The 22,915-nt window shown below is 41.1% G+C and overlaps 1 protein-coding gene across 5 annotated transcripts in view; it reads left to right on the top strand.

Moving 5' to 3' along the window:
• The window catches only part of dlgap1b (discs, large homolog-associated protein 1b), a 156,910-nt gene that overhangs the window by 10,126 nt on the left and 123,869 nt on the right, over positions 1–22,915 (top strand). For 3 of the 5 annotated variants that reach the window (XM_082183315.1, XM_082183317.1, XM_082183313.1), the window contains exon 2: positions 6,946–7,027. The exons of the other annotated variants lie outside the window; for them this stretch is intronic. The gene's annotated coding sequence lies outside the window, so the exon portion shown is untranslated. The remainder of the gene's footprint in view (positions 1–6,945; positions 7,028–22,915) is intronic. 5 annotated transcript variants of the gene reach the window in all.

Genomic DNA, 22,915 nt, shown 5'->3' with positions numbered 1-22,915 from the left:
TTAAACCATAAACAAATAAAAAGACAGCTGTAAATGAATCTGAATTCACTTTTGCTGGAAAACAGTGTAATTTGGTGAAGAACATCATTGTTTTGGTCATAATTTTTAATTTTTACATAATTGTCTCCTATGAAGTGTTTCAGTATGTAACCACCTAGCAACACCCTATCAACCACTCACAACACCCTAACAATCACATAACCACATAGAACACCTTAGCAACCACATAACAATGCCCTGACAACCATGCACACTCTTAGGGGCAGTTCACATAGAATGCATTTTTTCATTCCACTGCGCTACTTTTCCATTGTTTTTCAGTGGAATGACACTACATTCTAAAAACGCGGTGCTCAAGTTAAAAGAAGTTCAACTTTAAAAAATGCGTCTTAACACATTGGGATTGCGTTGGTGTAGCTTACATTGTAGCAATGACTTTCGGCTGTGTGGGATGGAGTTGCTATCAATTAACGCCACTTACTCAGTTTAGTCTGATGAGGTCTGTCATCTCACTTGAGGCACACATTTCCACCCCCCAACACACACACACACACACACACACACACACACACACACACACACTTACTCCGTCTAAAGCACAGAGATTTGTGTAAGCGGTCGTTAGCAGGGATAATCTGCACTAGACAAGCTGTAAGAGGAGGGGAAGTGGCAGTGTGTGTGTTTTTTGCTGGAACAGATCTGTCACACACACGCTGCCACTTCCCCTCTTCTTACAGACAATTCATATGCGCACATGTAATGTAAATAATTACAAGCTGATCAGGACAGATCAAATACATGCTATATGGGTATGCATATACACGAGTGTTAAATGATATCCTGTAGCACGACTGGCAGCACATGGCAGTTTCAATCTTAGGAAACACATTAAAAATAAAAATATGGGCACTGGATGTTTTGTAAGTCATGCTGGATAAAAGCTTGCATTTATTTTTTATCGATATTGATTATATACATTTTCTGAAGAAAATGTACGCAAAACTCTTCAGCATGTTGTCAGGATGTTGGTCTATGGTTGTGAGTGATGCTTTTCTTTTGGTATTTTATTTAGGGGCATAAAATAATATAATGTATTAATATTCTTTTAATGTTATAATTTATATTATATAGCCTAATATATACTTTTTTACAAAAAATGTTTTGATTTCTTTTTGCTCTAGTGCAATTATAATATAAAATATAATTTAATTGATTTTTTTTTTTTTTTTTTACTTAATTGCATATAATTGAAAATTGAAAACAATATTATGTACTTATACTTTAGAATATCATGCTAATATTTTTTTCTCAAAAAGAATAAAATGGTCTTTAAAATATACAGCTGCCTCTTAATGGGATCATAATATTGGGACAATCTTGGTATCAATAAGTTTGAAATCTTCTGGTGTTATCTATTAACACAGCACAGCACAAAAAAGTACTATAGCAATATTATGATTTTCTTAAAAATGGACTATGGGAACAGAATCTTTGAAGTGCAAATATGACCAGTGTTAATAATACTTATGCTTGACAAACTGCTAATGATGAAATGTGTGCATGTTGTGCGTGTTAATGTGTGTGTTTAATAATACGTTGTAACCAGCAGTATCTAGATAGATAAAAGCAGCATGGCTTGTGTTTTAGTGCAGTTACTCAGCTGTGGAACACAGAGATACTTTGTACCTAATACAGATAAAGGAGGTTTACCTCATGCTGTGATGTTTATAAGAACCCTGTCTGCCCCTGCTCTATCTTTCCATCCCTTTCTCTATCCTCTATTTTTCTCAGTATTCCCTTGGGAAGAACAAAAATTGACTTCATACCTTGTTACTGATAGACTTGGCCTGTTGGTCAGAGAGAAAGAGAGTGAAAGATGGAGAGCGAAGAAAGAAAGAGGCAATGAAAGTCAGCAGCACAAGACCGTAAGCAGAGAGCAGACTTAAATGTACAGTTCAGCCAAAAATGAAAATTCTGTCTTCAGTCACTCATGTACTGTGTCAGTCTTTTTTAAATTTAGCTTCTTTTTTTTTAATCAATATTGATAATACACAGATGAGCCAAAACATTATGACCACCTGCCTATGCCATTGGTCCTTTGTGTGTTGCCAAAACAGTACCGACCCGCTGAGGCATGGGCTCTACAAGACCCCTGACCTGAAGGTGTCCTGTGGTATCTTGCACTATTAGACGTTAGCACCAGATCCTTCAGGTCCTGAAGGTTGCGAAGTGGAGCCGCCATGGATTGAACTTGTTGGTCCAGCACATCCCACAGATGCTGAATTGGATTGAGACCTGGGGAATTTGGAGGCCAGGGCAACACATCTTCATCATGTTCCTCAAACCTTTCCTGAATAATGTCTGCAGTGCATTATCCTGCTGAAAAAGGGCACTTCCACCAAGGAACACCATTGTCATGATGAAGGGGTGTACCTGGTCTGAAACAATATCTAGGTAGTTTGCACATGTCAAATTTACGTCCACTTGAATGGCTGGACCCAGTGTTCTCAGCAGAACATTACCCAGAACATCACACTCCCTCCTAATCTACCCAGATATTAATTTATGGCCTTGTTAGGAAACGATCAATGATATTTGCTTCACCTGTGACTAGTCATAACGTTTTGGCCCATCAGTGTATATCGGATTGTAACAAGGTTCGCTGATAAGGAAGGTGGAGGCAGTAACAGGTTCAACGTAACTTTAATATCATAAAATAAACAAACACAAAACAAAAGTAAAGCAGCAGCCCCTCAAGGACGACTGCCGCACAAAACATAACAAAACAAAACGTAAATAGTCCAGACCTGGTTCTCTCTCGTCCTTCACTGTTGTCACTCCTCCTTTTATCCTCCCGGATGTCCTAAACATGAATCATTTAAAACACTAATAATTTAATAACACTGTTAATAAACCTTTATCAAATCAAAATATGAATATCTGAATATCCATTTTTCATACTGTACATTATAGTTAAGTTGTGATGCCTAAATTCAATTGTAGCATTTAAAATGATTAATTTTATTGTGTAGTGTTTTAATTTATTTAGACAAAATAGTAGAGATTGTGTTTTGTCGCTACAGGCATTTAGAACCTCTTTTATTTGCAAGCCCACACAGATGAAGCTCTAATGCCATCGTTCATTCTCCAACAGAGGATAGCGGGACAAACAGCGTTTAGAGCTGATATTTTAAAAGGTCTATCCATCCATCTGACACAGACAATGAATATAAATGTTGAACATTTCTGTTACTCACGCCACAGTCAGAATAAAGTGAAGAGAGAGTGCCGCTACACACTGCATTCGTTAAAGAAACGTTTCATGTGGATGGAAGACAGCGTGCAATAAAACTGTTAAGGAGGGGTGGATGAGAGGTGCTGATGTGGATGTAACACACTGACTACATATTTGTGGCTCTCAGACATGCTGGGTTCTTTAGAGTCTGACAAATTTAATTTCACAGCCTGCAGAACACACGTAAATGTGCACGCTTGCACACATACATATATGCACGCAAACGGGAAGCATACTGACATTTACACGGACTGTTCTAGCAATGGCAGTCACAGCATCCACACGGAACCAGCTAAAACAAGCATTACCAGAGAGAGAAAGAAAACGGCGGCTTTTAATGTAGAAAGAGTTTGTCATAATTCTTAGATGAAGATGAGTCGCCCTTAAAAAATGTACATTGTACAGTGTAATGCTGTGTTGTACTTCAAAGAATATCGTGCTGATCCCATTGTATATTTTAATTAAAATCACAGTATTGCCACTTTACTTTTTTAAGTGATGTGTTAATAGACAAGTTATACAAGCATTTTTTTTTTTAAAGGGGTTATGACATGGATTTTTAATATGTTCCTTGAGGTTAACTTTAACCATTATCCATATAAAACAGTAATTTACTGAAAATGCATTATGAAATCATTTACTTGCGGTTTGCGATGCATCTGCCTGACAGCAGTTGGCTACTTCATCCTTCAACAAAAGTTTATTTTTTAATTCATCATTACACTGTGCCTCGTTTAAAAAACAAAATGCTCCGAACAAACATAGAATCCTCTGACACGATACGGGACGCCATTAAAATAAACCATCCACTTGTTTCTGATGCTGAGGTCATTTTTAAGTCAGAGATGCAAACAAACATTAAAGTGAACGTTCTTTCACTCTTCCGCTTGTCCTGTTGTCAGCAGACTCAAGTGAATGGACTATGTCACAGGCATCTGTGTAAACTGTAACCAGTGTCAAACGGGTTCCATTTGCTTTTGACGCGACACGCTCACATCCAGTTTCCCTTTTTTCCAACGCTATCTCACAACCAATTCGTACGAGTGATAAAAAGGTGGCTAATTTGTACGATTTGTCTAAACCCACGTGATGGGTAGGTTTAGGGGCGGGGTCAGGGGTAGGTCATTCGTATGAATTCATACGAATTGGGCAATTCGTAAAATATGTACGATTTAGCAAAAATCGTACTAATTTGTACGAGTGAGGTCGTATGAATTCGTACGAATTAGCCACCTCGTAGAATTCGTACGAATTGCCATGAGATCAGGCTGTTTTTTCTAACAAGCCTTCTGCATTTTAGATTATGGGAGGTACTTCCGGTTTGGGGAAATTCCACTCAAAAAGACTGAAACAAATCAGCATCAGAAACATTTCAAAATTTCAAATCATAAGGTTGCACTACAAATAATCCTTATACATCAGTTTGACTGAATAAGCTGTACAATTTCCTTCCTGTTCTCATGTTCAGACTTCAAGAGAATAACAACGCTTGGTATTTTAATGTGGCGTGGTGTAACAACGCTGCATCCTTATCTTCCTGATTTCCTTTTTTTCTTTTTTCTTAATCTGTCTTTAAAAATCGCTGCATTGCTGATGATGGTTTTAAACATGGATATATCTGCCCTATCCAATGAACACAAGAACGCGCAGTAAACTCAGACAACTTAATCCAGATATTTTAATCAAATCCGCAAATGCGTTTTAAGAACCAAATTAACCAGAGGTCAGTTATCATGATAAGAAGATCTGGCATCTGTCAAATCATCTCAGATTTATTTAAGTGAGGTACGAAGAACAGACCCCGGGAAAAACAGAGCGAAAAATAAACTCAAAACTTAACATATGCAAATATTTATTTTCTATAGTTAAAAACTTTTAGAAAGAAAATCAAAATGTAACTTATTTTATCTAGTCTTTAGAATTGTTTTTCTTTTTCTTTTCTTTTTTTCCCTGTTGAAATTACCTGTGGACCCCTGGTGGTCCCCGGAACCCACTATGAAAACCCCACTTGGTGTTTGTTGATTTTGTGAATGTGAAGGTGTGTGTAATTGTGCTGACATTTACTTACTTCCTGTTTGCTGAGGATTATCTACAGCACTGTCAATTTGGCAGTAGCTCTCTCTCTCTCTCTCTCTCTCTCTCTCTCTCTCTCTCTCTCTCTCTCTCACTCAAGCGCACACTCACACAAAACTCTCACACCAATGGGGTTTAGTTTCTGTTTTCTTTTTTGGCTATCAAATGTTTCACCCTCAAAGATGAGTGTTAACATATGGCATGGGAATGTGTAAACACAACTTATTGTGGTGCCAAACAGCAAAATACTTAAATCTGTTGAATTTGGCAGCCTATTTCCGTCTTGTGTGGGAGAAAAATAAAAGCCAGAGTCTTCAAAAACCGTCTGGCCACACACGATTGGTTACATCCCAAAACAAGATCTGCTTTTCCTGAAGGAAATACATGAGTTTGCAAGGCAGCAAAAGAACAGTGTTAAAGTTTTAGGTAAGTTTTTAGACTTCAAATAAATGCTGTTCCTTTGAACTTTATATTCCACAAAGAATCCGGGTAAAAAATGTATCACAGTTTCCACAAAAATATTAAGTGGCAAAACCGTTTTCTTCATTGATAACAATGTGAAATGTTTCTCTAAACAGCAAATCAGCATATTAGAATGGTTTCTGAAGGATCATGTGACACTGAAGACTGGAGTAATGATGCTTAAAATTCAGCTTTGCCATCACAGGAATAATTGACATTTTAAAATATATAAAAAAATCTTGCCAACTCCAAACTTCTGAATGGTAATGTACAAAATAAGGCCGATTGCAATTTAGTATGCATGTCAATTTGAAGCCATTGCGTGGGGTAGATTTTTGTTTCACACTGCACTTGGTGGCACTGTCCTAGTCTGACTCTTGACCATCCTCCTCTCTCTTTCTCTCTTCCTCTGGTAATATTACTACAAAGCAATAATGTGTTAATTAAAAAACAGGGCATTAGGGACCTGTGTCTGTGTGAGTGCCTGTGTGCCAACGTGATGTAAGAGGTCAAATTTCAGAGCCTTATTGAACAGCACTCCAGAGGAAGCGGCACAGATTGGAAAATGATTGGAAGGCTGGATATAGATGAATGATTAGAAGCGCATGAAACAGATGGAATGAGACGATGCAGAGAAATGGAGAGAGATTGAAATAGCACTCAGGTGAAAAACGGATTTATAGAGGTTTGAAAGTTTAATGTGAATGTCTGTCATGTCCTTCTCCCTGAATGTCATCTCTCTTTTCCTCAAGTGTTTCGTTTTCTCCACTTCCTGCGAAAAAGGAAGTTATTTATTGTACATGTGTGTGCGTTTTATCACAGGTCCCTGTGTCTTATAATAAGGTGGTAACAGATTTAACCAATCAGCAGACTGTATTATATCTACGACAGCCAGAGCACAGGGGGGACTTGTGTCTGACAGATGGCTGTGGTGTGTGTGTGTGTGCGCGCATGCATGTTCTCACTTTGTATGTGTCGCTGGATGAAATGTTGCAGCTTTATGTGTGTATGCAGAATATGCATTCTGATTTGTTTGTATTTACACACATGAATGTGTTTACACTGTATCTTTCTGTGTCTTAACTAGCATGTATGTGTGTGTGTGTTGGCTGCAGCTCCAGAAATGCCAGGAGGTCCTTGTGTAAAGACTATATCACAGTGTGTTTTTCAGAGCAGCCGTTGACCACCCTCCAGCAGGTCAGTGCCTCTGCCCTCTGCACACACCAGCCAGTCGACAGACCCCTCGACCGCAAATACATGATGAAATTGAGTTTATCCTGAAGCCACTCTGAGCTACAACACAGTTGTGACCATTTGTGACTCAGAGAGTAAAAGGCTGTTTACACAGGATGCATTCTTGTGTTCATCTGTGCTGTTTTGTATGTAAACATGCACAGGATTGACTTCTTTGACTGTTGAGAATAAGATGCATCTTGTTTCCATTTCAAGCCATATCAAGTTAAAGGTCTCCTGAAATCAAAATGTAAGTTGCCTTTCAAGGGAACTCGCGTTGCGTCGAAACTGACGCTATGGGAACGCTTTGCGTGATGACGTCTTGAAGCACATGTAAAATCAGTCCAATGGTGTGGCGGAACGTCAGAGGCGGGTGACGTCACGTACCAGGAAGCTATAAAAGCCGGCCCAAAAAAGAAAACGAAAGCTTTCTGAGTCTTCAGTTGCGCTCTGTGTTGAATCTGTCCTTGTTATTTGGTGCTGTCTGTCTATATCATATATATATATATTCAGTATGGCGAGCAAGCAGAAGTTTAGAGTGTGTGTCCATCCCTGCCCGCGTTATTTAACGGGAGGTGATCACACTCTTTGTGTTGTTTGTTTGGGTGAGGAGCATGCCCAGTCAGCACTCGAGGGTGGTGACTGTGTGCATTGCGAGGCGCTTCCATTGCGTACGCTCCGATCCCGCTTGGCTCGGTTCAATCCCGACCACGTTCCCCAGGGCTTGGGTCCCGCCGCTGCCGAGGCACGGCGTCGATCTCAGACCTGGGGTTCACAAATGGATTTATCAGTGGATGTTGAGACGGGCTCTGCCTTATCTCAACATCCTTCTGATAGATCCAGTGCCTCTCATCAGGGTGTGGAAGCACGCGCTGCGGTTTCTTCCCCCCCCGATGGAGGCACCAATACTGCAATTGTCCAGCTCTGAGGAGTTGGACGTTGTTAGTATTGAACCTGAGTCTGAGGATTCGCCACCTCAGTCTCACGCTTTTGAGGAATTGCTCGATGTTGTCACGAGAGCAGTTCAAAGATTATCAATTGAGTGGCCAGAGGATAGGCAGGACGTTCGTTCGAAAAGTAAGCTCGACGAACGCTTCCTGCCATCTCGTGCACAGCCTCAGCGCAGAAGCCTTCCGTTTTTCCCCGATCTCCACACCGAGGTGTCGAGATCGTGGGGAAAACCAGTTTCATTCAGAGTTTATACACCACAAACATCCCACTATTCTTCCATTCATAAATATAAAGAATATGGTTATGGGGAGATGCCAAAGGTGGAGGAGACACTTGCGAGCTATCTCTCTCCAGCAACGGCATCTTCCTTGAAGGCTCCTTCACTTCCCTCTAAGCCAGTAAAATTCACATCAGCACTGGTTCATAAATCGTATGCAGCCGCTGGTCAAGCTGCAGCGTGTCTGCATACGATGTCTATTATGCAAGCATATCAGGCAGAATTATTGGGGGATTTAGAGGAGGGCGGGGGAATTGGTCCTGACACGGTGGCCGAACTACGCAGAGCCACAGATCTGTCTCTCAGGGCTACCAAGGAGACCGCTAAATCAATCGGGTGGTCTATGGCAGCCCTGGTGGCCACTGAGAGGCATCTGTGGCTCAATCTGAGCGATATAAAGGATAAAGAGAAACACGTTCTCTTAGATGCTCCGGTCTCCACTGTCGGTCTTTTTGGTGATGCAGTTAACCGTGCGGTAGCTAAATCTCAAGAAGCTTCTAAACAGGCAGCTGCACTGCAAAAACTTCTCCCCCGCCGTTCTTTCATTGAGGCTGCTGAGCGGGAGCAGCCTCACTCCTCTAAAAAGAGCGCTGAACATCGTGCCACTCAAAAACAGAGTGTGTCCTCCCGTGCTCCCCCACAAAAATCTCGGGGACATGGAGGGCGCTCTCAAACCCAGCAGTCTTCGAGGGGTAAAACGGATCTGCGGACCGTTATTACTGCCAAGAAGGCTGCTGGGAAAAGGTCCTGACGTCCGAGGGCTCAGGACAAATGAGGGTAGTTCCCCCCGAAGCAGAGCGGTTAACACCTCTTTTCACGGTGCCCGTCTCTCTTCGGTGCCCTCAGGGGACCGTTCTGCCAACCCTGCCGCCTCCGGTGTTACAGGGCGCAGCGGTCTCCGGCGAGCACATATCTCAAGGTCCACCCGGAAACGTAGTGGCCTCGGGATGCCCGCCCCCTCTGAGGAGGGTGCTAGAGCAGTCTGTTCGGTCGTTCCCTGCCGGTGCGCCGGTACCTCTAGTAGAATCTTTGACAGCGTGGAAGCTACTGTCAAATGTTTCTCGTTGGGTCCTGCAGACCGTGGAAAAAGGGTATCAGATACAATTCAAGAAACGCCCACCTCGGTTTATGGGGGTCCTGCCCACAGTGGTGGGCCCCGAGCAGGTTCTGGTTATGGAACAGGAAGTAAACACTCTGTTAGAGAAAGGGGCCATAGAATATGTACCTCCCTCCAACAGGGAAACCGGGTTTTACAGCCGGTACTTCATAGTTCCAAAAAAGGACGGGGGATTGCGTCCCATTTTAGATCTTCGAGTTCTGAACGAGTCAGCCATGCAGCTCAAGTTCAAAATGTTAACTTTGAGACAAATCGTGCCACAGATCAGGTCCGAGGACTGGTTTGTCACGATAGATCTCAAGGACGCATATTTCCATATTTCCATCCGTCCGTGTCATTGGAAGTTCCTGAGGTTTGCTTTCGGGGGCAAAGCATACCAATATCGAGTTCTTCCATTCGGCCTGGCTTTATCACCCCGCACTTTCACCAAATGCGTGGATGCAGCTCTGGTGCCTCTGCGCCTCCAGGGTATTCGCATCATGAACTACATCGACGATTGGTTGATTATAGCTCAGTCGCATCAGTTGGCGGTTCAACATCGAGATGTTGTTCTCGCCCACATGAAAGAGCTGGGGTTACGGCTGAACGCCAAGAAGAGTGTGCTTTCTCCACTTCAGAGGACCACTTTTTTAGGCGTGGTTTGGGATTCAGTGTCGATGCAGGCGCGCCTGTCACCGCCACGTGTAGATTCCATCCTTGCAGCTGTGAAAAGTGTAAAGCTAGGCCAGCTACTCACTGTCAAACAGTTCCAGAGACTGTTGGGTCTCATGGCAGCAGCTTCCAACGTGATATCTTTTGGACTACTGTACATGAGGCCCCTGCAGTGGCGGCTCAGGACCAGAGGGTTTTCCCCGAGGGGCAACCCATTTCGCACAATCAAGGTCACGCGGCGATGCCTACGTGCCTTGGTTATGTGTAAGAAACCCTGGTTCCTGTCCCAGGGCCCAGTGCTGGGAGCTCCTTGTCGTCGCAAACTGCTAACGACGGATGCTTCCCTCACGGGCTGGGGAGCGATCCTAGAGGGTCACTCATCTCAAGGTCTGTGGGAAGACCATCATCGTTCCTGGCATATCAATCGCCTAGAGATGTTAGCTGTCTTCCGGGCTCTGAGGAGCTTTATCACAGATCTCAGGGGACACCATGTGTTAGTGCATACGGACAACACATCGCCTATATCAACCACCAAGGGGGTTTGCGCTCGCGCCCATTGTCCAATCTGGCACGCCATATCCTCTTGTGGTCCCAGGGGAAGTTGCTGTCACTCAGGGCAGCCTACATCCCCGGGGTACAGAATATAGGAGCAGACACTCTGTCGAGACAGGGGCCGAGGCCCGGGGAATGGAGGCTCCACCCCGAGGTGGTGGAGCTGATATGGAGGGAGTTTGGCCAAGCACAAGTGGATCTGTTTGCGTCTCGAGAGACGTCTCACTGTCCACTTTGGTTCTCCCTCACGCATCCAGCTCCTCTGGGACTGGATGCTATGGTACAGACGTGGCCGAGGCTACGTCTGTACGCTTTTCCCCCAGTGGCTCTGCTCCCGGGAGTTCTGGAAAGAGTTCGCAGGGACCGGGTCCATCTACTTCTTATAGCCCCGCGCTGGCCGGGCAGAGTATGGTTTCCCGATCTTGTGTCCCTCCTCGACGGGCATCCTCTGGAGCTTCCTGTCAGGAGGGACCTTCTGTCCCAAGCAGGGGGCTCAATATTTCACCCCCGCCCAGAACTGTGGAACCTGTGGGCTTGGCCTCTGAGGGGGCCCAGCTCATAGAGTCAGGTCTCTCAACTGAGGTTGTTGAGACCATTCTACAGTCCAGAGCTCCCTCCACGAGGAAACTTTATGCCCTGAAGTGGAGAGTATTCACTTCTTGGTGTAGTGACCGTCGGTTGGATCCAGTCAACTGCCCAATTGGTACAGTTCTGGAGTTCCTGCAGGACCGGTTCACTGCAGGTCTGACCCCGTCCACTTTAAAGGTTTATGTGGCGGCCATAGGTGCTTACCACATTCCTTTGGGTGGAATGTCTGTGGGGAAAGACCCTCTGGTATCTCGTTTCCTTCGTGGCACTTGGAGGCTGAGGCCTGCAGTTCGCTCTAGGGTGCCACCATGGGATTTGTCCGTTGCGCTGCAAGGCCTTTCCATGGCCCCCTTTGAGCCCATTGAGGAGGTTCCTGAGAAGTTTCTAACTCTGAAAGCTCTGTTTCTTCTCGCCATCTCTTCTCTTAAAAGAATAGGGGATCTCCAGGCATTGTCGGTTGCTCCGTCATGCTTGGAGTTTGCTCCGGGTATGGTCAAAGCTTTTCTTCACCCTAGACCGGGCTATATCCCCAAGGTCCCCACTAATGTGGCTAGACCTATTGTTCTGCAGGCCTTCTGTCCTCCTCCCTTTCAGAATGCGGACCAGGAGGCTAATAATTTGCTTTGCCCAGTTCGGGCGTTAGACGCTTATGTCCACAGAGCTGCCCTGTGGCGTAAAAGTGATCAATTATTTGTGTGCTTTGGGTCTCCTAACAAGGGAGGTCCGGTGTCTAAGCAAAGGATGAGCAAGTGGGTGGTTGAGGCTATCTCACTTGCTTATGAGGCGGCTGGGCAGCCTTCTCCTTTGGCTGTCCGGTCGCACTCTACTAGGAGTATGGCGGCCTCTAAGGCCCTTATATCAGGAGTATCGTTACAGGACGTCTGTGATGCGGCAGGCTGGTCCTCACCGCACACCTTCGTCAGGTTCTACTCTCTGGATTTAGACTCTGCTCCAGGGTCTCATGTTTTGTCTTCTTAGTGCTGCTCACATGATTACACACAGGACAGACATTTGTAGCTATGGAGGCGTTGGTATAGACGTTCCCATAGCGTCAGTTTCGACGCAACGCGAGTTCCCTTGAAAGGGAACGCCTCGGTTACGACTGTAACCTCGGTTCCCTGAAGAGGGAACGAGCGTTGCGTCGCCTTGCCATATCTCCTTCATGCCTGTCAGCGCGACTTCAGACTTTACGAAGCTTTCGTTTTCTGTTTCGGGCCGGCTTTTATAGCTTCCTGGTACGTGACGTCACCCGCCTCTGACGTTCCGCCACACCATTGGACTGATTTTACATGTGCTTCAAGACGTCATCACGCAAAGCGTTCCCATAGCGTCAGTTTCGACGCAACGCTCGTTCCCTCTTCAGGGAACCGAGGTTATAGTCGTAACCAAGGCGTTTTTTAGCCTTTAGTGTGAATATGTTAGCCTTAAGGTTATGAATAAGCTGGTGTGTTCCAAAACAATGACAAAATTAGCTTTTTGGAGATAGCATACAAAACTTACAACTTCTGCAAAACTGGATCACTGATTTTTATGACATCACCACAGACTTCAGATTCTCATCACATCTTGTGTCCAATCAAATGCTCTCTAGAATCTAAAGCGTCCCGCCCCCCTATGCTATAAATACCACCTGGCCAAAGCGACCGTTGACACGGCTTAGAGCAATATGGGTTGGAGATGTGTGTTCGGTTTGTCAAATGCTCGAGGTTAATTCCATTTTCCAACTGTATGTTGGTTAAGAAAGAAATGGCTAGAATTTATTCACACATCTACTAATGAATTCAACGTATCAGCAGTGCTCGGATTCGCTTCCATGGTGCTGTCAAGTACGAATTGCAGTCTGTGAGGTAAACTAAATGATATAACTGGCTATTTGAAAATGGGGAGGAGCCATTCAAGATGTCCCACCTTAGCTTCCTGTTTCAGTGGAAATTACGCATTATCCAAAGCTGCGTGTTTCAAGGCATTTCAGTGGACTTTTAAACCTAGTTCTGTCCTGACAAGTCCTTGGCATGGTAATGGATTACCTAAACACAGCCCTGACGTCTAGGCTAAAACAAGGCAAAATTTGGGCTGTCAGTGAATATTTAATAGACGTCTAATAGCTCAAGAATAGACACACAGGCGTATAGACATGTAAAAATAAATTAAGCCAACTCACAGCTTGCATATATCTGCATATATATATCATACATCTCGCAAGTTATTTTGGCAAAAAAAGACATGTAACCAAATTCATGGTTATTTTGGCTAGAATGGGTTACTCGTAGCCGGACTATATTGGGTCTATAGTTAACTTAGATGGTGAATTGATGGATATTGCTTGCTGTACAATATAGCATACATGAATTACCCGTAGCAGGTCTATACAGGTGGAGCTGGGGAAGGTGGAGGGTTTCTGAAAGTGCACTGCAACTTCAACAGGAAATGCTGACTGAGTATTTGAAGGTTAAGCAGTGAGTTCATTGGCTACTGATATGGCAGAAACCAATCAGCTGTGCCCTATAGAGAATGATGTGATTGCAAGCAGATTGAGTTAAGGACCTATCAGCCTGTGCCATCTAGAGTTTCATGACAGAACTTTGTATTTAAATTTTTAAAAATGTGCATCAACTTTACTTATAATACTTGTTTGGTAAAGTTTAAATAAAAGAAAACATATTCTACCGGGGTAAAGATTTGATCAATTTTTCGAGTGCGATTTGTCTGTTCAGACCATTGCATAACAAAACGAACTGCATAAATGTGTAGGTGGCACTTATGGAAAATCAAAAATACCCGTTATGCCGAACATAAAGCGCTGTGCAACTTTCCATTTGCTTGTCATGGACAGAAAGAAAGTCAAATTAAAAGTATTTACGTGTTTTCAAACACCCATTCAAATTTTTGTATTCACAGTGGTGTTTATCACTGTCTATCATGTTTAACATCAAATACAAGAGTGCAGAGACAAGAGAGCCGGTCCCTCTGATATTCACTGTCGCTCAGCAAAATACTCTGTTTGTGAGCACCACCAAGTTCTAGTTTTATGTAACATTAGGGACTCTGAAAGAATGAATCTTATTGGTTTGGCCAGTTTTCTTTGCAGTGCAATATCGGGCCCTATGATTTACGCTATGAGGAAAATGCAGGCTCTAGTCATAAAAATGGAATTTACTGTATAACACTGAATGTCATGGAATTCGATATGGACTATGCTTGTGAATATTAAACCTCAAAAAGTCTGCTATGTATGTACACTGTGTTCCAAATTATTATGCAAGTGACATATCAGTTGGATTTCAGTTAAATAAGCATTCAGATTTTAGTTTTTCAAAGAAAATATTTGTTTTATTTATATCAACCTCAGACAGGTTTATTAAATACTTTGCCAGGTCTTCTTAGGTAAATTGAAAACCTACTTAAAGTGACTGTTCCACATTAAGTCACGGTTCTTATGCAATATGGGGATGAAAAAAGATCTTTCTGAAGATGAAAAGCATGAAATAGTGAAAAAGGCATGAAAACTATTTTTTGGGGGGAGAAAACTGAATAGAGATGATCAAACTGTCAAAAGAAAGTGATTTATAGCACAGAAGAACTGGTAGGGGTTTTTGGTGGGTTACTGGCTCAAGTCATAAAACCCCACCTCCGAGTGTCTGATAAACCTTCTTCAATGTCGGCCTGTGAGACTAATTATCTCTATACAAGACTATTTATCTCACTACAAAAGGAACACAAAGTGCTGCTCAGGGTCTTCCAAAAACACTTCTGAGTGATCAATTGAATAATTTCCACTAAAATGAGTCAGACTTCTACTTGTCTATGTTTAGGAAACTGCTTCACTGCTGAACTGATTATTATTTTATAATGAGGCAGATAAAAAAAGATGAGTTGGGAATTTACTGGGGTAATAATTGAGATGTTTTTTTGTACTTTAAAGCTTTAACAATCATTTCAATATTTTCAAGAAAATCTGGTAAGTGAATGTAATCAAATACTTGTTTGCTGTTGTAGGTCATCACCCATATTTGTTTTTTTCTCAACACACACACACACACACACGCACACACACATACACACAAACACACACACACACAACCGGCTTACAACCAGCCTGTGTGTGTGTTATAAGCTGCCAAATATGAACACAAGTACACGGCTCTGATAACCTAACTCTGAGATGGTGTTAAATAATCTTAGTCATACAGGCTTCCTCCATACTAGAGTCAAAGGAACATGCAACCTCCAAAACGAACACCTCATTGATCTCCTCATTAATCACAACAGCATCTGGTGTATTAGCAAACAAATGTGTAAAGGTTTCAGAGTTACTATTACAATACTGAAACATGGATGGTTTTACACAGGAATGTTTGTACATTTTTACTGAAGATGAGGAATGGCTTGATATGTCTTTCACTATAAGGTCCACTATTCTGTCGTGGTGTGTGATGCACATTCCCTTATAAGCATGGCAGCCATTCAAGATGTGTGGCAATGTTTCAGTGATCTGTTCTGTAGTGTGATTCAAACAATGAGGTACCTGAGTTGTAGGAAACCAGATAGAAAGGTTGAGTCTGGTTGGAAGAACTTGTAGTCTGACTTTTACTGTAAAAATAGCAATGTCCTCACTGAGTGCAGTATTCTTAAGAAATGAGTGAGAAACAGAGTGATCAGCAGAGGAGAGACACGCAAGTTTCCCCTGAAGTTTCAGTCCAGTCCAGTGTTGTTTCTGATGATATTGGTGTAATTCTTGGAGAGTTCGCCGGGCAACTTTGGATGTTAACGTGTTTGTGATCGCCGTATGTGGCTGTTGCCCTGACAGAGGTCAGGGGTTCAGTAATGATGTCTTATGAGACCCTCACAGTCCCAGAGTCAGGCCGCACCCACTCCAGTGATACTCCAGTTCAGACTCAAGAGGTCGTTCAGTTCCGGCCAGTCTGACCAGACACCAAAACCAGCAGAATGGGTGTCAAGTTTCTCACTGGGTTTTCTTTTAAAGCCAAGAAAGTGGGGCTCTGACTCCCTGGTACCTTGCATCTTCGAAGGTCCAGGAACAGGGAGGATCGGGCCAGCTCTCTAACATCTTTATCATCATTATTCAGCATGTTCTGAAAGATGGGAAATCCGCATGTTGGTATAGATCCATTTCACGATTGGTGCCCCCAACCCTCCCTCCCATTGGGGGTGAATTGGGAGTATTCCTATGAGGACATTCCATAGACATAACGATTTCTATACTGTAAAAACTGTATATTCTATCCCTAAACCCATCTCAAAAAACTTTTTAACAGTTTTAAAAAACATAATTTAATATGATTTTATTTATAAGCTGTTTTCCTCATGGGTACCAAAAATATGTCCCCACAAGCTCAAAAATTACTGTTATTACTATCATTGTGATCGTGGGGTTTACCAGGTACACACACACACACGAACACACATTCACACTCCTGCCAGATGACATTTCTCTCTACAGATCTGTCTCTGACACACTGACATGGACAACAAATTACCTATAATCCCCTTTACGCCAACTCCAAAGGTCACTTATCAAATGAGTGAAATTAAATTGCATTATAATATACAAAACATTAGCAGAAATTGAATCAAATTCCTTGCAGTTGGCATTAATTTGTGCATTATCCAATTTGTCATTTGTTTAATGAATTAGTTTTTTGTTTTTTTTATAAGAGAACTTGATGTCAAGATAATTGCATATATTTTTAAGTTTCATGGAAACTAAAAAAAGATATTTTACTGCTGGTAAATGTTCTCATAGGGAGGTTTGGTTTAGTTAAACATCCTTTTTAGACCTTGAATGATGAGAAATAAATGCAATTTGAATTTCACTCAGTCCCTGGGTGATTTTGTTCACAAATGCCTATTATATTGCTCTAAATATCTGTCATGCTATTTGTGTGGATGTGTATGTGCAAAATCACAGTCTGCATTCATGGGAATTCAAGCCATATTAATAAATGATCAGGTAATTGAATCATTATATTCAGTTTAAATGTAGACAGCATATTGCAGACAAAAACAATAATAATAATAATGCATTTTATTTATTTAAGGCACTTTTCAAATCACTCAAAGTCTCCATACATCAAGAACAAGAATTAGCAACAATAACAATATGAAAATAATAAATAACAATAAATAATATCAATAAACTATAAAAGAGGAAAGCAACAAATACAAACATGACAACTGTAAAAATAACAAAAAACAAAAACAAAAGTGCTTGATTTGAGTGCAGACAGTAATCATGAAGGATAAGCTATTCTGAATAAGTGAGTTTGACTTTAAATTGAGATAGCGAGTCTGAATTACGGATGTTACCTTGGAGAGAATTCCAAAGGCGAGAAGAAGCAAGGCTAAAACTAAAAGCCCTATATGGCCCATGGTGGTTAGACGAGCAGAGACTGTAAGAGATCTGCAAGGTAAGGTGGAGCAATGCTATGAAGAGATTTGTAAGTGAGGAGGAAAATGTTGAATTCAATGCAGAATTTGATAGGACGCTAAGCGGAACTACGCAGGGTGAGAAATGGACAGAGGCGAGCAATATTATGAAGAAGAAAATAACAAGACCTGGTTTTGCTATTGATGCGAGCTTCAAATGGAAGAGTGCTGTCAAACATTACCCCTAAGTTCCTAACCTGGCGGGAAGGAAAAACAGAGGAACCATCTGGATGGATAATGAAAAACTGCAGGACCTAGAGAGAGTAGAATTAGTGCCTATAAGGAGTATTTCAGTCTTACTGCCATTAAGTTTAATAAAGGTGGCAGAACACCAAACTTTTGGTAAGAAAGACAGGGAGGCGGAAGAATGGAATGATACACAGAGCTGTGTATCATCAGCGTAACAGTGGAATTTTATACCAAATTTAGAGAAGATATTACCAAGTGGAAGAGGGTAAATTAGGAACAATAGGGGACCTAGGACAGAACCTTGGGGGACACCACAGCTATCAGAAGAAGGTTGGGATTGAAATGTTTTAATTGAACAAACTGTGTGCTGTTAGAAAGGTATTAAGTGAACCAGGCGAAAGGAATACCAGTGATACCAATAGTGGATAAACTGTTCAACAGAATATTGTGTGAAATGGTGTCAAAAGCTGCACTCAAATCAAGCAAAACAAGAATAGATAAGACCCGCCATCAGCAGCCATTAACAGATCATTAGTTACTCTCACCAAGGCGGTTACCGCACTATGCTTCGAAAGAAACCCTGACCGAAAACACACATATAAGTTAATTGTTACTAAGGTGAGCATGGACCTGTGCTGCAACTGCTTTTTCAAGAATTTTGGAAATAAAAGGAAGATTTGAGACAGGACGGAAATTATCTAAATTGTTAGGGTCTGCACTAGGTTTCTTAAAGGTCCCGTTCTGCGTGATCCCATGTTTCAAACTTTAGTCAGTGTGTAATGTTGCTGTTAGAGCATAAATAATATCTGTAAAATTATAAAGCTCAAAGTTCAATGCCAAGCGAGATATTTTATTTAACAGAAGTTGACTACAAAAAACGGCTCGATTGGACTACATCCCTCTACTTCCTTCTTTAATGATGTCACTAGAACCGTTTCTTGACTAACCTCCGCCCACAGGAATGCTCCCTCAACTCTGCTGGCTACTTGCGCACTTCTTATAACTTAGGCTACTGTGTTTACTCAGCTCTTACGGTGATTTTCTGAAGTAAAACTGACGCTTCATCTTTTGTGTGATGTACAATAAACTTTATTAAACTCATCAGTACATGTTTGATCATTATTCAGACAGCAGACTTGTAGGCTATTAATAAATAATGGATACATAGCCTACAAGCAGATGACAAATACGTTATAATAACCGTAATTAAACTACTAAACCATACCTATATCTATTTCATCTCTATACAGCACTCTGACTCTGTAGGCATTATTGTCCGACTCGAAATGAACGCCGTTACTGAGAGTTTCTGATATTATCATCATTCCGTAAGATGAATTTTTCCTGACAGACTGAGCGCGAGCTCATGAAGCTCCGCCCCCTGTGTCGTCCAGCAGCAGCTCATTTGCATTTAAAGGGCACACACTGAAACAGCTCGTTTTTCTGAGCCCCAAAAAATGTCAATTTAAACATGCTGTAAAAAATGATCTGTTGGGTATTTTGAGCTCAAACTTCACATACACACTCTGGGGACATCAGAGACTTATTTTACATCTTGTGAAAAGGGGCATAAAACGGGACCTTTAAGAATTGGGGTTATAGCAGCTATTTTAAATGATGATGGAACAATGCCGGAGCTACAAGAAGTGAGAATAATGCGAGTTATAAAAGAAGAAAGAGAAGGAAAACAGGCTTTTACCAGATGAGTTGGTATAGGATCAAGTAAACGTGGAAGAATTTGATTTGTAAATGAGATGAGAAATTTCTTGTTCGGATGGCAAGGCAAAAGAAGAAAGGAGAGTGAAGGGAAAATCGGTTGAGACAGTGGTGGAAACATTGTATGGTGAACTACAATATGGGTTTGCCAAAGAGGCAAAATGTTGGTGGATGGAGGTTATTTTGTACAGGAAGTGTGAGATCAGCAAAAACGCATACCCACCGTATATATGGCTGTATCTGTTTTCAATCAGCACCACGGACAGCGGCACACTGTATATTTTACAATGCATTCCAGTGGGGAAAATGTTTCTATTTGCATTTTTTATAGTTTAATAAAATAAAATATCATTACAAATTGTATCATCAGCATAACATTTTGAGTGAAATGTAGAATTTAAAAAGTATTATTAATTTCAAATTATCTCAGTATTTGGTTCATTTTTTTGTTTTGTTTTAATAGCAACAACACTAGAGCTGCTTGAACAGTTTGTGTGAAATCATGTTATCCAACATTATTTGTCCAAGATGCTATTTTTAAACATTCTCAAAGAGTTCACATGGTCAGTGTCAAAAATTTGCATATTTGATTACCTGGAAATAGGGCAGAATCTTAAAGGTACACTATGTAACTATTTTCTCCTTAAAACTGCAGTGAACCCAAGTTAGTCTAAAAAGATGCGGTTTGAAATCGCTGGTGTTTCTGACGTCACAAACTACCTTGTAAATAATCATGTCAATGTGTGACCGTCAACGAGTGGATCTCTGAGCTGCTGTGAATGAGTGGAGGTGGGGCTCATTTGCATATTCATAGAACCATGTATACTAAATGAGGCAAGAGTGTAGAGTTACATTCAAGCTATTTTTAGGCATGAAGAATTTAAATATGTCATTTTGGTGATCAAAGATGAGTTTTAAGGGATAAAATTAGTAACTACAGGGGGACTTTAACATTTTAACATTTCTTTGTTTTAAATTGTTCAAAATCCTAGAAAATGCAGTTAATTTCCAGGTTTAAATCCGCTTTTCAGTGTGGTCTCTTTTGGGCCCAGCTGTATGTGAGGCATCTTTTGCCCGAGTGATTAATCGACATTGACAAGATTCATAGCCGGAGGATCATGATCTGATCACACACACTCGCAGAATATCCTCAGAGACTGTGAGTTGACAGATCGGACGTGGCTGTCATCCGACTGTCCTCAGTGACTTCTTTTATGTATGTATCAAGCTATTGTGTGTTTCTCTTTTTGAACCGATTGTAGTGTAGGCTGCATTACGAATGGATCTAGGTTATGCACAAACTCACTCACTGCAGATGTTGGCTATGGTGATTCAGGTAGAGCTTTTGTAGATGAAAAAACGTTTGTGTATGCATACAGTTGACTGTGTGTGTGTGTGTGTGTGTGTGGAGGGTCATATTCATAGCACATGCAAATCTCATGCAAATTCCTGCAGAGTGAAGTCATTGCATAAACCATTTATTTCTCTCTCTTTTTATTGCATCCTCACATCTAAAAACCGCATTGCAAATTTATTTACATTTTCCTATTGTTTTATCTGCATAAATTATATTATATTATTATTATTATTATTAATTGTAATATATATTATTACAAAAAATATATATATTTTAAGAAATATAATAATATTTCACACTATTACTATTTTACTGTATTTTTGATCAAATAAATGCAGCCTAGGTGAAAATCTGCGATTTCTTTCAAATTTTGAAAAAATCTAAGTAGTGTATTTTATTTTATTTATTATTTACTTTAAAAAATGTGTGAGATTTAATCACAATTAAATGTATTTAAATATATTTATAACCATAGTCATTGTATCTTTTGTCAGACAAACAGTGACCTCCTCTAATATTGGCACCCTTAGTAAATATGAACAAAGGCGGCTGTGAAAATAAATCTGCATCGTTTATTCTTTTGATCTTTTATTCAAGAAATGCACAAAATTCTAGCCTTTAATTGAATTAAAACAATTGAAAGTGGGTGGACTCACATTATGAAATAAATGTTTATCTCAAGTTCATGTTGGCCACAATTATTTGCACCCAATTATTGCAGCACACTTTTCTCAAGATAGCAGCTCTGAGTTTTCTCCTATAATGCCTGATGAGTTTGGAGAACACCTGACAAGAGACCAGAGACCATTCCTCCATACAGAATCTCTCCAGATCCTTCAGATTCCCAGATCCATGTTAGTGCTTCTTCTCTTCAGTTCAGCCCACTCATATAGGGTTCAGCTCAGGGGACTTGGATAGTCATGGCAGAAGCTTCATTTTGTGCTCAGTGACACATTTTTGTTTTGGATCATTGTCCTGATGGAAGATTCAACCACGGCCCGTTATAAGGTTTATAGCAAAAGTGGTCAGATTTTGATTTTTTATCTGTTGGTATTTTATAGAATCCATGATTCCATGTATCTAAACAAGATGTCCAGGACCTCCAGCAAAAAAATAGGCCCACAACATTAAAGATCCAGGGGTATATTTAACCGTGGGCTTGGGGTACTTTAAATCCCTGAAAACCATCTCAAAAAGCTCTTTTATTTAGTTTTATCTGATCATAGAACCAGGTCCCTTTTGAAGTTCCAGTCGTGTCTGACCACTGAATATGCTGGAGTTTGTTTTTGGATGAGAGAGGAGGATTTTACTTGAAATCCTCCCAAAAAACATGTGGTGATGTAAGGGTTGTTTGAATTTTTATTTAGGCTTTCTGACCCCCAAGGCTCAACTAATCTCTGCAATTCTCCATCTGTGATCCTTGGAGAGTCTTTGGCCACTCAAACGTTCCTCCTCACCGTGCTTTAAGACGATACTGACACCTGTCCTCTTTCCCGGCAGATTTGTAACATCTTTAGTTGATTGGAACTTCTTAATTATTGCCCTGATGGTGGAAATGGGGATTTTCAATGCTTTAGCTATTTTCTTACAGCCACTTTCTATTTCATGCTCCTAGTCACCTTGGTGTGCTAAAAAAATTTAATTATGAATGGAAATATACTTCAGATTTTACTAAGAATTTCTAGGGGTACCAATAATTGTGGCCAATGTGCATTGGAGAAAAACATTTATTTCGTAATGTGAGTTTTCCCTCACTTTAAATTGTTTTACTTCATTGAAAGGTTAGAATTTTGTCGGCACTGTATATGGAAATTCTGAACAAGCTGTTTTTAAGTTGCTGTTGTTGTTTTTTGGCTTTGGTTCAATAATTGATGTTTTTGGAATCTCAAAAAAGGTAAAGTTGATTTTAGTAGTACTGTGACTTCTTTAAGTAATAAATGAAACATCACTTAAGAGTCAAAAGATGCAGGCCAGAGTGCAGACTGATGTCAGTTTCTCTACGGCTAC

Source organism: Leuciscus leuciscus, assembly GCF_965113295.1.
Source record: "Leuciscus leuciscus genome assembly, chromosome: 11".
NCBI classification, from domain to species: Eukaryota; Metazoa; Chordata; class Actinopteri; order Cypriniformes; family Leuciscidae; genus Leuciscus; species Leuciscus leuciscus.
Note: the sequence above shows the minus strand (reverse complement) of the source record. Positions and strands in the feature narration are given on the sequence as shown.